The sequence below is a fragment of the Bactrocera neohumeralis genome, chromosome 4 (assembly GCF_024586455.1).
Source record: "Bactrocera neohumeralis isolate Rockhampton chromosome 4, APGP_CSIRO_Bneo_wtdbg2-racon-allhic-juicebox.fasta_v2, whole genome shotgun sequence".
In the NCBI taxonomy this organism is placed as follows: Eukaryota; Metazoa; Arthropoda; class Insecta; order Diptera; family Tephritidae; genus Bactrocera; species Bactrocera neohumeralis.
In genome coordinates this window covers 59,337,161-59,348,626 of record NC_065921.1, presented here as the reverse complement: position 1 = coordinate 59,348,626, position 11,466 = coordinate 59,337,161, and the positions used below count along the sequence as shown (strand labels likewise).

The 11,466-nt window shown below is 35.7% G+C and overlaps 1 long non-coding RNA gene across 2 annotated transcripts; it reads left to right on the top strand.

Moving 5' to 3' along the window:
- Nucleotides 1-3,172: 3,172 nt before the first annotated feature.
- LOC126754683 (uncharacterized) lies at nt 3,173-10,516 on the top strand. Of its 2 annotated transcripts, XR_007666354.1 has the most exons (4): nt 3,173-9,560; nt 9,619-9,882; nt 9,971-10,263; nt 10,326-10,516. It is a non-coding gene; the product is annotated as an uncharacterized LOC126754683 (long non-coding RNA). The 2 variants fall into 2 exon arrangements; XR_007666353.1 differs by having other exon boundaries at nt 3,173-9,882.
- The last annotated feature ends 950 nt before the right edge of the window (nt 10,517-11,466 follow it).

Genomic DNA, 11,466 nt, shown 5'->3' with positions numbered 1-11,466 from the left:
TATTTGTTTAGCGAGTAGATATTAAATGCTGCCTAATTATCGATTACCTACATGTCATAGTTCATATTTTAACAAATTTGGGGTTTATCACATCAAACTAAAAAATTAAAAATAAATTTAGTTTAAAAAACACGCTTTTCAAGCATATCAAAGTGAAAAAGAATACTTTGTATAAACTAACAATAATAACGAAGGAAAAATTCCTGCATTATTGTGAGAAAAGCGTGGGGTGCTTGGTGACATATTTTCCATATATCGAGTATTCCACGCTATTTTCACAATAATGCAGGAATTTTTCCTTCATTATTATTGTTAGTTTATACAAAGAATTATTTTTCATTTTTTAGTTTGATATGCTTTAAAAGCGTGTTTTTTAGTTTTTTTAAACTATATTTTTGATACACAGAATTACTATTGTCAGGAATGGATTGTCTGTGAATATAAAATGTTAATCTCACCTTTGACCGATATTTTCAGTCAAAGGTCGACTATATATCCTTGGTTTTACATATTAAGTACCTATGGGTTTTTTGGTTGGATTGGACATTTTTTGATCAAAAAGTGGCTTTAAACGAATTATTAGCGCAAAGTTTTAGCCCGTTATTCTGATTTTTGTGGTAAAAAGTGAAAGAAATTAAAATGAATGTTTTATGAGAGGTAGACGTGGATTTCGTCCATTTTCACATAGAGATAGGAATATGAAGGAAATGCTACGTACTAAATTTAATCGAAATTGGCTTGGTCAGGTCCCGAGACATGGGATGTCATCAAAACACGATTGTCAGATTTTCACTTCGGCTCCCGTAAAGACTTTTTACACCATCATGGAGGTAAAATTTGATGTTTCTGGCGAAATTAGTTATTGATTTATTACGCTTTAAGTGGCTTGAAACAGACTTATATGGGGAGTGAATCCATTTTCACACTGTCTCTCACTGAAGTTTTACAATATTTGCGTTAAGCGAATTTGGTTGTTGTAGCTACATATAATAAATTAAACTGATTATGGGTGGTGGCAACGCCTTTTCAAAATTTTTTACCCACAGATGCCCCTTGCTACTACGATCCTTGTTCCAAATTACAATTTTATATCTTAATGTAGTGCTTAATTATTTCACTTTATAGGTTTTCGGTTAATGGAGTTTTGTGGGCGTGGCAGTGGTCCCATTACGGCCATCAACGAGCTCGTAACTTTTTTAATACTAAAGAAGCTTTATCAAGATATCTCAATACTTACTTATAGCTTGCATGGACGGACAGACAGGCAGACAGTTAACCGGATTTCAACTCGTCCCCACATTCTGATCATTAATACATACATAAACCTATATCTATCTCGATTAGTTTTAGGTATACGTACGACCGTTAGGTGAAAAAAAACTATAAAACTCTTTAGTAACAGGTTGCAGGAATAAAAAGTGTAGTGAAATTTTCACAGAAATTTAAATTTTTTTGTGAAAATGTCTGCGAATAATCCAATTTCAAGTTGTTTTTCCTTCGACCAAGTTCTAAGTTAAGGGTTTAACTAAAACATTTTTTTTACCTAAAATAATCCTGTAAAGAGTTATCTTGACAACGCGGGTGCATGTGTATGTTTTTATCAATATCTAATAAAATACTTAATTTTTGTATGAGAAAAAATACTGTTTTTACCGAAAGAAACCCATGTAACTCATTACACCATAGCTTCTGAAGGAAAGCCTCGGTGACGCAGGTAAAACCATCCATCCAAAAATTAAACATTGTAACTCCGTTTTCCCCAAAATACCCAAATAACCCAGCTTTAGATTTTTTTCATTTTCCCTTCAAACCGTTTGCTTATACTGATTTCTCCCAAAATAACCGTTTTAAGTACCCTAAACTTTTGCCCGACATTCAGCTGATTCAGCTGTTTGAAAGCTCAAGAGTGATTACTGGCACTCGCCAGCTTTGCACTCAGCAAAGCAACACTTATTTCCATCCTCAGGTGATTCAGTTGTTTAAAAACTCGCGAGAGCTTACTGGCAATCACACACTTCCCGACGATTTAGATTAGAGAACCTTAACGGTATAAATTGAAAGCTCTCAAAGAGTGTCTTGTTGAGAAGCCTTGCACTCAGCAAATCAGCACTTGCTTTCATTTTTCACATTTAGCTGACTCAGCTATTTGAAAACTCACGGGAGCTTACTGGCATTCGCACATTAACCGGCAGTTTAGATTAGAGCACTTTAACGCACAATGAGCGTCTTATTGAGAAGCCTTGCACTCAGCAAATCAGCAATTGCTTCCACCCACCAGCATCACAATGTTAAGCAACATATGGTATGAAAGTTTAACCGCTAGCCGCGAATTTCCGATGGCTCAGCTAGCGCTTGCTGCACTTTATATTTAAACGACTGTATTACAGAAGGCACAATTTAGTTTGTGTTAAAGCGTCTACGGTAAAATACGGAGACAAGTTATTAATGGATTACGTGTCTAATTCTTGTGATTTTCGTAAAATTCTTAATTCAAAGCAGAGCTTCTGGAATTTCTGTTGCAGGAGGACGGATATGCATACATACACGTCCAGTCGTTGTTGTGTGGCAAGGACACGAGCGTGCATTTTGTCGGTTGCCGGTTTTGTTTTACTTGGCCAGAATAATTGGTTGGTTGGACGTGTTAATCCTCTATAACGTATGGTAGACTTCAGGCAACAAACCGTTTCACCTTCCTAAATTCTACTGGTAGTAATTTTTTTCGTCTTGTCAAGCAATGTAGAATATAGTATACACTCCATTCCTCTAATCAAGCATAAACAAAACAAACTAAGTGCCGTTACTTTTTTCCAATGAAGCTTTTTCTTCAGTGAAGTGAAATATTTCAAACAGTGAGCACGTGGTGAAGTACAGAAATTAATAAAAAATAGTTTTTGCGTTTATTTGTGCTTCTTTTATAAAAATCAAAAAGAAGTGTTCAGTTTACTATAAAACTTATATTTTCTAAAAATAGTTTTTTCTAGCGAAATTTTTTGCGTTTTTCTTTTTAGGATGGCCAAGCGACTAAGGAGTCGAAAAAGAATCTAGAGCTAAATGAGCAATTAGCAGCTTAGACACTCCAAATACCTCAGGACCTTCTCAAACGTCGAAAGTAACTAACACTACTGTGGAAGTCATAAATGAGCAACAGTTTTCACTGGTAACGAGTATTGCGTTCTGATATCTTGGATCTCGAGGCTCCTATAGACTATTTCTTGTATCTATTTCCACCTGAACTAAAAAGGAAAATTTCTGAAGAGACAAACCTCTATTTGATACAGAAAGATGCGAACAATACTTTTCATGTATCTGAGATAGGAATACGACAATTTACAGGTGTCGTTTATCTCATGTTACAAATTCAGCTACCTCGGGTGACTAACCATTGGGGCTCCATCCTGGGTACAAACGTAATTCAAGACACTATGCCTTTTAGTAAATTTGAAAAGATTAGGCAGCATCTTCATTTCAACGACAACTCAAAGTGTCTCCAAAGGAACCATCCTGATGCCGATAGAATCTTCAAAATTCGCCCAGTCGTTGATGCCTTGAACAAGGCATACGCCAAAGTTCCGCTAGAAATACGTGTTTGTGTAGATGAGCAAATATGCTCTACAAAAGCGCGAAATACGCTAAAACGATATAACCCTAAGAAACCTCATAAGTGGGGATACAAATTCTTTGTTTTGAGTGGTGTTTCCGGTTTCGCTTATAAGACAGAGATAGAAACAGGTAAAGAGAATGTTGTCGGAGCCGACGAGCCAGATTTAGGAGCATCTTCAAACGTCGTAGTATGATTATCGCGTATGATTCCACGACAACAAAACCACAGGATCGATTTCGATAACTATTTTACATCTTTGCCTTTGTTGGAATATTTATCAAAAGAAGGTATTCTTGCGTTAGGCACTATTAGAAGAAATAGAATTCCTGCATTTGACAGCATTATGGGCACCTACAAGATACGACTGATGAGTAAACGTTGGCAGATGCGCCTGTTCTATCACTACTTAGATCTAACTATGGCTAACTCATGGCTACTCTATAAGAGGGTCTGCAAATATAAAAATCCTACTGATAAGACCATCATTGCATCCGCAGGTTTTCGTCTGGAAATTGCCGAAACTTTATGCAAAATGGGGACAAAACAAGGCTTGATAACCCGACGATCAATAGAAGGTGAGCTTCTAGCGAAGAAACATAGGAGACCTGCACAACATGTGCCTCCACAAGTAGTCCGCCAAGATCAAGTCGGGCACTGGCCTCAATGGGCGGAAAAAAAAAAATCCGATGCAAGTTCCCGAAATGTGCCGGGTTCACTCACACGGTGTGTGAAAAGTGCGGGTTAGCTTTATGCTATACCAAAAACAAAAAATGTTTCAAGAACTTTCATTTGTCCTGAAGGATTTCCATTTTACTCATAATTTTGCCAACTTTCTTTATCACTGTTACTCATTGTTGCCTGTAAGCTACACTCCCTTTTTTTTTGTTATACATACATACATATGTGTTATAAATAAAGAGTTTCAAAAAAACAAAATAATTTCTGTATATTTTTCCCATAAAACTAACCGATTCCACTAAAAATAGTTAATTTGGAGGTTTTGAGTTATAGAGGGTTACGCTAACGGTCACACAGCCGGCAATTACAAACGGTAAATGAAAATTTCTTTTCAATGATTGCAACGCTTATTTCGTTTTGGTAGAAAAATCTGAAGTTTTAAAGTCAAATTCTGAAAATAAAAGCAAAGTCACAAAACTCGCTTGATATGCTGTGCTTTGTTGGCTGAGCGGGTTGTGTCGCGCGTTGACTATTGTTTGTGTTGTGTGCGTGGCGCAGCCGAGAACGAGTGTCGTGTGTTGTTTTAACGGCTTTTCTGTGCTTCCTCGGTAGCACTCAAATATCCTGCCAGTGATTTAACACGTTCGAGGACGCAAAATTTTAGGGAGCTGCAAAAATATACAGGCAATTATTTTCAAAACTAGTAGTAATATCCGAAATCTAATTAGACATACATATTATAAGAGTAGTCAGAACATCGTGTTTTAACCGTTATATACAATGAATGCTATAGCATCCACGACGATATAGATAATATTTTTCAACCAGAATGACGTGAGGAAATTTGTAAATACACGGAGAAAAGATAAAATAATAGGAAAGTATCTAATGAACCAATTGGTCATTATTTTGAAATGTGTATTAATTACAAAAACTTAAGATTGTATAAAATTAAATGAATAAAAATTGGCTTTAAAATTTGAATGCTATAGCATTCACGTCATTTTACATCAGTAACTATGAAAATGAATGCTATAGCATTCACGTCCGCGAACGTGTTAAGCTATGTGTTGGTGGGTGAATATATGTTATTTTTTCTAGTAGCAAGCAATAATATATAATTTTCCGCTTATATAAAGGGGGCTTTTGTGTTGTCAGGTATACAGAAATGTTTTTTTAAGTGCTTTGTGTATGTGTAATTGATTCTATTGCGAAAAATTTGCACGGTTCCTACTTATGTTCCCTCCTGGCATGTAAAGTTTCTGCAAACGTGAATTTGTAGTAAAGCAAAAAAAAAAAAAATTAATAAATTGAAAAAATCGTTATTACTGTGCCATTCCAGAATTTTTGGGTAAAAGGACTTTACATCCTTCTTAGTGCATGGATATCCCACCACTTTGCATGCGACCTTGCATGATGAAGTGACAAAATAAGTCTGAAACACAAGATTTATTTTATGGAATGATTTTAAGGTATAAAGAAGTTGAAAATAAATATAAGTGCAGCGTTGCAAACGAAAAATAATTTATTGTTGTAAATAACATAAAACATATTGGAAAATTGTATAATTTATACTGTTCAAATATCATTGCACATGCTTACTTATTAAGTATCAGCAAAGCCGAAATACTATTAAAAACAAGTAAGGAAGGGCTAAGTTCGGGTGTCACCGAACATTTTATACTCTCGCACGATAAAGTGATAATCGAGATTTCATTATCAGTCATTTACATATTTTTCAAATACCGTATTTGTGTAAAGTTTTATTCCGCTATCATCATTGGTTCCTAATGTATATATTATACAGAGAAGGCATCAGATGGAATTCAAAGGAGCGTTATATTGGAAGAAGGCGTGTTTTTGAACCGATTTCACCCATTCATCGTACATGTCATCAGGGTGTTAAGGAAATATTATATACCGAATTTCATTGAAATCGGTATAGTAGTTCCTGAGATATGGTTTTTGGTCCATAAGTGGGCGACGCCACACCCATTTTCAATTTTAAAAAAAGCCTGGGTGCAGCTTCCTTCTGCCATTTCTTCCTTAAAATTTAGTGTTTCTGACGTTTTTTGTTAGTCGGTTAACGCACTTTTAGTGATTTTCAACATAACCTTTGTATCGGAGGTGGGCGTGGTTATTATCCGATTTTTTTCCATTTTTGAAATGTATATGGAAGTGCCCAAAGGAAACAACTCTATAGAGTTTGGTTGACATAGCTATAGTAGTTTCCGAGATATGTACAAAAAACTTAGTGGGGGGCGGGGCCACGCCCACTTTTCCAAAAAACTACGTACAAATATGCCCCTCCCTTATGCAATCCCGTGTGCCAAATCTCACTTTAATATATTTATTTATGGCTTAGTTATGACACTTTATAGGTTCTCGGTTCTCGCCACTTTGTGGGCGTGGCAGTTGGCCGATTTTGCCCATATTCGAACTTAACCTTCTTATGGAGCCACGAAATACGTGCACCAAGCTTCATCATGATATCTCAATTTTTACTCAAGTTACAGCTTGCACGGGCGGACGGACGTACAGACGGACGGACGGACAGACAGACATCCGGATTTCAACTCTACTCGTCACCCTGATCACTTTGGTATATATAACCCTATATCTGACTCTTTTAGTTTTAGGACTTACAAACAACCGTTATGTGAACAAAACTATAATACTCTCCTTAGCAACTTTGATGCGAGAGTATAAAAAAATGTTTACAAGTGGTGTAGTGAGTTCCAAGCCGGCCGTGAACGAGTCGAAGACGAAGAGCGTCCAGGGCGACCATCAGCCTCAACCGACGAAGCTCACGTTCAACAAATCAAAGATTTGGTGTTGAAAAACCGTCGATTAACAATTAGTGACCTTGCTGATGAAGTTGGCATATCCGAAGGCTCAGCCAATACCATTTTGAAGGATGTTTTGGGCCTCAAGCGCGTCAAATCTCGGCTGGTACCGAAAACATTGATGTTTTTGGAAAAAGGCGTCGCGTTGAAGTGTTTGAAACGATGCTTTCCGACTACCAGGGTGTCATGAAACGCATTATAACTGGCGATGAGACTTGGATCTATGCTTCCTTCCAACCGGTCAAACAGTCAACAAGAAATATTATTTGAACGTTATGCTTCGTTTGCGTAACGCTATCCGCCTAAAAAGGCCGGAATTGTGGACAGACAATTCTTGGTTTTTACACCACGATAATGCATTATCCCATGCTGCCCTAGTAATTCATGATCATTTCGCCAAAAACTCAACCCATATCTTTCCGCAATCCGTATTCACCTGACCTGGCGCCGTGCGACTTCTGGCTGTTCACCAAGCTCAAAAAACCGCTCCGGGGGCAGTTTTTATACGATAGAGGAGATTCAAGCCGCAGCGAAGACGGAACTGATGACCATCCCGGAAAGTGACTACAACAAGTGTTTCAAAGATTGGAGAATCCGTTGGCATAAGTGCATTGCATCGGGAGGGGATTACTTTGAACCTGATGAAATTGATTTGGAAGAATAAATAAAGAATTTTCAAAATAAATACAATGTCTTATTTTCTGGGCACCTTATATTTAGTTATTTAATATAGTTTCCTAAAATAGTATATAAGTAATGAAAATATCTAAATAAAATTGTAATGAAATATATTCTCACTAAAAAAATTTTTACTTTTCCTCCACCAGCGGTAAAAATTTTAAGATTCTTTGTTGAGTCATCTTACAAATCAAAGAAATACTATATATAAAATTCTGATTTCTTTGGCGCCGCGATCTGAAAGTACCCTTGGAAAGCGGAAGCCTTCATGAAAAAATATACCGGATTATAGTAACGCAAACGCTTAGATTACTCGACTTAAAGTTAAAAATTCCAACAAGCTATTTCACTACATTTAACACACTTTACGCACATTTTTCACATCAAAATCTTTAAATTAAACTGTAAACATTTAAACAAATTTACATTACACACTTTTTGCTGGTGTTTTTTTTTCTTACTGGACATCATTTATGTGCTATGAATTATGAGGAAATGGAAAGCTACCATATGGTCATAACGCACTTGGCAAAAATTCCTCTTTCTTTATTTAGAAATTTCCGTTCTAATAATTAATACAAGTGCCTATATAAGAATATATTTCAAATTAAGATGAGTATAAATACCCTTTCCATGCATATACATAGATATTGTCTTATTTAAATTTTATAAACAATATATAATAATATTACGTAATAAATTACTTAGATTACCCCGAGAATTGGCTTGACCAGGGTTATTTTTTTAGTCCGAAGGCCACCAACGCAGGAAGGAGTTTTACGCGAAAGTATTTTAGTCACCACGGGTATTGGCTCCACCAGCGTACTTTGTTCATAATGCCAAAAATTTTAATTTATTCTTCAAAATCTATGTCATCTACCACAATGTAATCCCGCTTGGCTATTCTTCAATGTGAGTAGCGATTCACGATTAATGTCCTCAATTGACTCAAAACGATTTCCACGGAGCGGCCGTTTGAGTTTGCTGAGTTGTCAGAAGTCACACAGAGTTAATTCAGTTGAACATGGTGATGGCGACAAGACACTAGTTGACAATTTGGCTAAAAATTCACGAAGAATTAACGCAGTATGCAACAGTGCCATGTCGTGGTGCACAAACCATACATTTTACCATTTTTCGAATAGCTTTACGCAAATGACGCATAACATAGAATTTTTTGTTGACAGTTTAGCCGGTTGGAAGGAATTCGGAATACACCACACCTCGATAATCGAAGAAAACTATCAATATAACATTGATTTTTGGCCTCCTTTGACGTGGTTTACCTTTGCAACGATATTTGGCCGATTGATCATCTGTTTCCCGGTTGTAAGCATAGATCCATGACTCATCTTCAGTAATAATACGTTTCATGCCATCCTGATAGTCGGAAAGCATTGTTTCACAGACGTCAACGCGACGCTGTTTTATTAGGCATAAATGATCTTGATGATGGTCTTCACTTATCCTTGCGGTTTCGTTCTTTCCTGGTTTTAATTAGGTCATATTTGATGTGAAATATTGTCAAAATAATGAAAACGGGTAGTCAAATGGTGTCAATTACGTTTTCTGGCATATTTAGCAAATCACGGTCATATAAAATGACAACCAAATGAAAACAATCAAACTTCGATTTGTAGCAGCATTAGACATTTAAATTTGATTTGCCACGATGTTGGTAATTTGATTTTGTTTGCCGTACGAACAGCTGCTAAAAAGGATAACGTATTTTCAAATAGTTTTTTGACGATTTCGAGGTAAGGTTTATATTATTTTTTCAGGATATAATTTATTCGTTTTTGTAATTTTTTTCAGTAACATGGAACTTCCTTACCACTGAATATACAAACAGAACCCTTCGTGAGGCTCAATAGCATGAGGTGGCTGAAATATTAAAGATGCGCCGATCGGAAGTGGCAGCCAAATGGAATTCTTCCAGGCGGCCTTTAATCGTATAAGTCACACAAAAAGTGTACAAGTGCAGGAAGAGCGCCCACGATGAGCCCGCTCTGTATATCATTGAAGTTTCTAGAGCCGACTTAGCGTGATGAAGCGAATTTCACTTCAAATCTAATAATTGTGAGTATACTACGTATACATACATAATGCATAATAAATTGTAAAAAATATTACTATTTGACTATCATATGAATGTTTGTAATTATAGGGCAGTCCATCAGCCTTGAGCTCTCCAACAACATTGTTGGAATCAGAAATTATATCTAGGGATATACCATCAAAGCCATCCACATCATATGGTAATTTATTAAACGTCGAGTGCAAAAAGTATACTCAAGTAGTTGAATGTGCGCTAGAAATCTTCGCATCAGCAACTAAAACAGATGATTGTCATGATTTATGAGTTATGATGATGAGAATCTCCATAATTAACAAAGTAGTTCAAGCGGAACATATGTATGTATGTGAATTGATATTCAACTACTAAAAGAGATTAACAAGGTAAGAGCAGTTGCACAATTGTAGGTATTGATAAAAACAAATTTTGCTGTTTTGCTTTATAGCTCCACATCATGCCGTTCAAATTCGCAAAACTTTTTTTCTATGCTAGTCAAATGAAGTGTACTACTTTCCCTTTTTTATATTTTCTTCAACGTCAGAAAGCAAATTTTTAAAAACCAATATCCATTGCTAAATTGATTATGTATGTATGTACAATAGTTTGAATATTGAATAAAACTGACTGATGGAAACTTTTTTCATTTAATGTATTCATATGTATTTTTATTTTTAAGTACAATTATAATTAATAAAAATAATTATATAACATGTTTTGTATAAGATATGCATTATATAAATATATATTGAATTCAAACTGATATTACTTTTGTTTCATCTAAATTTGAGAAAGTTTATAAAATAGCATCACGAAAATATTTTGTATTTACAAAATAACTTAAATTATGGAATTTCATACTTGTAAAAGAGAAAGAGATTACAAAGACGAGTTATGCAATATTGTCCTATTACATTTCCATTCAATCTCTCCTTGAGGAGTCATGAAATACTGCATAAAACCTTCATGAACGTTAATCGTGTCTGCTAGACTCCCTAAATCGCTGCTTCGCCGAACTGAAGGAAGCATTCCATTTTACCTCAACTCCATTTTTCAATTCCCCGAATCAGTAATGCCATTTATGTCTTTGTCTACGTCAGATAATCGTAGATATACAGACTTGCGTATTATTAGGAAATAATGGAATATACTACAAATCGCGCGAGAACAATAACTTTCGCCTGTTCGGGAGTAACGTGACATTTTCCACCACATTTCTTGCTCTGAATAGTCTATAATTAAGTATCTTGTACGACATCAATTCATTGCGGAAGCTGAATGGTTTCATCAAGTACCTTTTTAAGGGAAAATCGTCATCAGCTACTACGACAAATGGTATTTCATCACGTTCGAAAAATAATTTATTTAAATTTTTGCAATAGTTTTACTTTGCAAAAGCCTCCATCAGATTCACGACCATAAGCTCCAACTTCTACAAATAAAAATTTATAGTCGGCATCAACCACAGCCATCAGAACAATGCTATTGTTTTTTTTTTTAGTTGAAATATTCGGAACCGCAGTTCGCAGGCGCCTGAATCGCTATGTGTTGCCCATCCAATGCTCCAAAGCAATTAAAATTTACCCATT